This window comes from Bidens hawaiensis, unplaced genomic scaffold (genome assembly GCF_021521415.1).
Source record: "Bidens hawaiensis isolate Kalapana, Puna unplaced genomic scaffold, B.hawaiensis_p1.1 tig00026178_1, whole genome shotgun sequence".
NCBI lineage: Eukaryota > Viridiplantae > Streptophyta > Magnoliopsida > Asterales > Asteraceae > Bidens > Bidens hawaiensis.
Window position 1 is genome coordinate 191,747 of NW_027494205.1, and position 5,946 is coordinate 197,692.

Genomic DNA, 5,946 nt, shown 5'->3' on the forward strand with positions numbered 1-5,946 from the left:
TTTATTATAATATAATTGAAAAACTGACCACACATAAATTATTAACTCTTATTAATCTATTTATACTAAACCCAAAACCTCAACCAACTATGACTCGTAGTCTTGAACTTTCTTCTTTCTCGGTTTAACCATTTAGCCCTTTCACTTATAAACTATTAGGATTAACCCTTCAAAACTCATTGTGAATATATGTAAAAGGTATACTAGGAACTTAACTAATAAGGCCGGGCATGTTCAAGCAGTTAGAGTAACGGCGTGTTGGTCTATGTGTAGGATAATCAATGCCATGAAAAAGGCGAGTATTTAATCGCTTAATACATTAGCACATATACTCGTAATCTAGCTTAACACGTTAATACGTATACCCGCAACAAATACAACTTATATATTTTTATATTAATGATAAATGTATACCAATACAAGATTAAACGAGGAATTTATTTGAGAGTGAGGAACTAGGCCGGTTTTTAATTAGGTTGCATCATGTGATGGAGATATATGAAAGTTGTGAAAAGTAGTTAAGAGTGAAGTACCACCAGAATAAATTGAATAGGTAGTGCATTAAACTCACATGCATCATGCATGTACTTATGTTTGTTGAATATTAAACCAATCCTATGAACATCTCGTGAAATATTTGCTTTTAGCTTCGGCTTCTTGTCTGGTGCCTTTTTCAACCCCCACCCATCATAAGAGTTAATTATCGATCAAACGGTTGCATTTGGGGTTTTAGTTCGATTAGAGCCAGAACTTTATAAGATGTCCCGATAACAGGATATGACTTGATGTGAAGTTAAACGGGGTTGCGTTTGGAGCAAACGAGTTCAGGTCACAAATAGGTTGAACCCGGGAATTCTTTTTAATGGTGTCTCACTTGAATATAGTTTTCCGATTTGGGATGAACCATATAAAATGGGCTAGAATGGGCTAGTTAAAGCGTCACGTCATTATCATTATAAATTACACTACGCCACCCCCTTTGACGCCTCAACATTCAACAACACCCGGCCTTATAGCCGAAATTCATAAATATTTTTTACAAAGTTGTTAAACAAATATAATAATACTAAACGTAAAGTATATTTAAAGCAAAGTTAAACTTTTTTTTGAATAGCCAACGAATCATCTAAATGTGCTACGGACTAAATTTATCATATCGGGATACACTCGTCTTCCGATTCGAGAAAAACCCTCATCTAAAGCCAACGCTTGTGTACACTCGCCCGAAGGCACGTCAGTGCAGTGAAATAAAACTCATTCAATTCAAGGATCCAACTAATTAACACTACATACTCGTCTAGTCTCACATCATTGACCGATGCCGTCAAAACTAAATGATTGAAACATGAATCAAACCTGGATCACATAAAAGTGATAAAACATCTTACCACTGCATAACAAGCTCATCGACAAAAATTAAATCGAAATACTCCTTTAATTTTTAAACAAAAAGGTTTTAAATCTAAAAATAAAATTGAATAAAAAGGCCGAATAAAATGTGCCAATCAAACCAGACCCGGATCAACTCGTCACGATTCACGAACCGGCCTGTTCACGACACCTTGACCGACCCATTTACCCGATTAAATCGACAAACTTAAATCAACTCAAAACCCACAATCCGCTGTAACTAGGGTTTTACAAACAATGACATTACGACAACAATGACGCCATTAAACCATCCACTTCGAACTCACCTTGCCGTCCACGTGTCCCGTAAGTTCTTCAATCTCAGTCGTACCTACTTTCAATCCATTCATTCCAATTATCGCAAACTCAATAATATCACAAAACCCAAAACCCTAGAAGATGCTGTTAATAGCTTTAATCGTATGACTTATTCAAACCCAGTACCCCCAATTCCACAATTCACTAAAGCCTTAACCTTTATTGTTAATATCAAACATTACGCCTCTGCAATTGCTTTAATTAAACAGTTTGACTTTTTGGGAGTCAACCCTGTTGTCCAACCCACTATTTACATCTTCAACATTGCAATTAACTGTTTCTGTCATTTGAAAAAAGTCAGAGTTTGGGTTTGCCGTGTTGGCGAAAGCCGTTAAGCTCGGGTACCCAACCGATAGTGCTACTTTCAATACGTTGATTAGGGGATTATGTGATGATAATAAGCTGCGTCAAGCGATTAAGTTGTTTGATCGGGTTATGGAAGTCGGGTTTAAACCGAGTGTTGTGACGTACGGGACGTTGATTAATGGGCTTTGTAAGTCGGGTGATACGCGTGCGGCAGTTGTTTTGATTAAGAAGATGGAAATGTCGACTTGTCCGCCCGGGATTATTCAGTATAGTAATGTTATTGATAGTTTGTGTAAGAGTGAACGGTTTTCGGAGGCGTTGAAGTTTTTCGGTGAAATGAAGGAAAAGGGTGTGTTGCCTAATGTTGTGACGTACACGTGCTTGATTAGTGGTTTGTGTAGTGCGCGCTCGTGGGACGAGGCGCTCGAGTTGTTGAGTGAAATGCATGCGCAGAATATTTCACCGAATGTGCACACATTTACGGTTTTAATGGATGCGTTGTGTATAGAAGGGAGGGTGATCGAAGCGGAAAGTTTGTTGTCGTTGATGATTCAAAGAGGTGCGATGCCGAATACCGTGACGTATAATTCACTTATTGGCGGTTACTGCTTACTTGGGAAGCTGGATGTTGCTAGGAAGTTGTTTGACTCCATGGTTGACCGAGATTACTGTCATTCGGTTATCAGTTACAACATCTTGATCAAAGGGTACGCTGAAAGCAAACAAATAGACGAAGTGTTAAGTGTTTTTCATGAAATGAGTAAGGAAGATATTGTTCCTAGTATTGTTACATACAACACTCTTATACTTGGTTTGTGTCTCGTGAACCAACTTGAGGACGCACTTTTGCTTCGTAATGAAATGAAATCTCATGGTTTTAATCCAGATATATTTACTTACAATACACTATTAGACGCCCTTTCAAGAATAGGAAACTAGATGAAGCCCTGAAGTTGTTTGACTCTATGGTTGACCATGGTTGCACGCCTGCAGTTATGAGTTACAACATCTTAATCAAAGGGTACTGTGAAAATGAAATAATAGATGAAGCTATGAATATGTTTCGTAAAATGTCGAAGAATGGTATCGATTCTAACCTAGTTACATACAACACTTTAATTAGTGGTTTGATTCACGCGGGCCGACTTGAGGAGGCTGGTACGCTTTCTTCTGAAATGAAATCACGTGGTTTGAGTCAAGATATTTTTACTTTCAATACTATGTTAGATGCCCTTTGTAAAAATGGGAAGCTAGATGAAGCGCTGAATATGTTTAACGTGATGGATGATGATGGTGTTGTTCCTGATATTGTCACGTGCAATTGCATGATTGATGGTTTGTGCAAATTTGGAGAAACGAATGATGCGTATGGGATCTTTTTGAGTCTTTCTGCTAGAGGCTTGCAGCCTAATGTTCGTACATATAATATTATGATTGATGGCTTCTGTAAAGTTGGTGAAGTTGATAAAGCAAATACATTGTTTATAGAAATGAAATCGCATGGTTTGAATCAAGATATTTTCACTTTTAATACTATATTAGACGCCCTTTGTAAAAACGGGAAGCTAGATGAAGCGCTGAATATGTTTAACACGATGGATGATGATGGTAGTGTTCCTGATATTGTCACTTGCAATTGCATGATTGATGGTTTGTGCAAATCTGGGAAAACGGTTGATGCGCATGGGATCTTTTTGAGTCTTTCTGCTAGAGGCTTGCGGCGTAATGTCCGTACATATAATATTATGATTCATGGGTTCTGTAAAATGGGTGAAATTGATAAAGCAAATACATTGTTTATCGAAATGGAAGCGAATGGTTGTCGTCCTGATGAGGTTACATATAAGATAATGTTGAAGGGATTTATTAAAGCAAATGAGATCACCAAGGCTGTTGAGTTTGTTAACGGGCCATTTAACGTTAAGTTTTCGGCTGGTGTAAAGAAGTTTGCCAAAAGATTGTTCCGTGCCAATGGGTTAAAAGATTTTTCTTACAACATACCAATGAAAAGTTGATACCTTTGCTTCCATCTTTTCAAATATGTGATCTTTCAATCCAAAAGTTGATTTTAGTTGTGGGCTGTGAAAGTAATATGTATAGATCATTATGTAATCTCAAAAGATGCAAAGTTGAATACAGTGAAAGACTTATTTGACCTTAATCAGGTATCATTAGTAGAAAACGTAGAAATCTTTTGATTTTCTTTTGTTAAAAGGATCATCATTCGGCTTCACATGTTTTAGCGTAATTTATTCTTCAATCTTCATTGCAGTTATGTGTTGCCGAGAAGACCGAAGAAGATGTCCCATTCGTTAAATGTTACAGTTGAACAAACTAAGACCGATACCCTTCTCAAGGTTGGTGTTCAATTTGAGACATTTTAACATATTTACATGTCATATGTTGCGTTGTTATGCTCAAAAAGCATATCTCAAGTGACGAGTGTGTTGGAGGTTGATCGCAACGGTTACAAAGTAGCCACCTCTGTTCTTAAAGACCATTTTTAAGTAAATGTGATGCAATCCCATGGTGTAGATGTTGTATAGTTTATTTTTATCAAAATAGTTTATTTTCGTTGATGATTGCAAACCGCGGTTATTGTTAGGTTACATGTGGAAACCAAGTAGTCCAAAGTCAGAGATTTGATGTCTGCCATTTACAATGCAAGTCAAAAGCCAATTGGTGCAATTTCCACCCTGTCAATATTTGGTGAGTACAATCTCAAAGTTCTTTACACTTAACTATTTTCTTTTGGGAAATTGGCATTGTAAAAAGAAATTGAATACAAGCTTTTTAATGGAGGATATTAAGTATTATGTTGTTTTATTTTTTGAAGTCCAACTGCAGTCTTACATGTAGTAGATGTTGAAATTCTGAACTGCCTGATAGTTGACTTTTTTTTTTTCCTGATCTGTCATAGGGTGATTTGACTATGCTACATTAAGCCAAGGTTCTAGTTACTTATTTTATTCATACATCAAAATGCTAAATAGCTAGCTAGCTGTGTTATATATGCTTTAATCTAACAAACCAATGTAGTTAAAATAGAAATTAACTCTGATTTTTGTTCTTATGTTGCTTCATTATATTTGTATTTGTTTGTTGCTGTCATGTTTTTTACTCCCTTTGTGATTATAGTAGGATTATTTGCCACCTTATTTGACAAGATGATTCAAGCAGGAACTAAATGCTCTTACTGTTACATCGATATACTATTATATGTTTCTTTCAAGTTATTTGCATTTTGTTTTACACGATTAATGGCTCCTCAAAAAAGCATGCCATTTTATTATACTATAGTTCTTTTTTGTTGCATTTTATGTTCTTGCATATAAGTAACATGTGCATTTGTAGAGAATCAATATAATAATAACTTATATGCTGTTAACTTAGTCAATGCATATGTTACCTTTATTAATGTTAACTTAATATAGAGAATCAATTTAATTAGAAAGAAGTGAGACCACATTATCTATTGTTCAAAAATAATTGTGTCGTATAAACTCTTTCTCTTACTCTATTTGTTGGATATACTCTCTCTCTTACACGACAGGGCAACACATTTTTTAAACAAATAATATTCTGGTTGACCTGTTTAATAAATATGCCGTCTTAGGCGGACACAACTTGTTTTTTAGTGTTGGGTTCGGGTCGTCTAAGGTTCTGCCTCCCCTAAATTAAACATAATCCCTAAGGATATGGATACTAGTAAGCCATCAATGAAAAGGGAACTAAAGGACACCCTACTTGATGTCCTTTGTTAATTTTTAATGGGTCATTAAAATTTGGGTTTATATATGTCACACACCTTCATCATCCAACAATAATTTTGCTAGTAATGGGTCTTATCAAACCTGGATAACCCTTAAACGGGTTATAATATCTCATTTATTTGTTAAAACTCTTTTATCA

At 35.8% G+C, this 5,946-nt stretch overlaps 1 pseudogene across 1 annotated transcript; it reads left to right on the plus strand.

Moving 5' to 3' along the window:
* The first annotated feature begins 1,514 nt into the window (after positions 1 to 1,514).
* Positions 1,515 to 4,830, plus strand: LOC143572946 (uncharacterized; annotated as a pseudogene). Its single transcript, XR_013142342.1, has 3 exons — positions 1,515 to 4,121; positions 4,325 to 4,391; positions 4,640 to 4,830. The product of XR_013142342.1 is annotated as an uncharacterized LOC143572946 (transcript).
* The last annotated feature ends 1,116 nt before the right edge of the window (positions 4,831 to 5,946 follow it).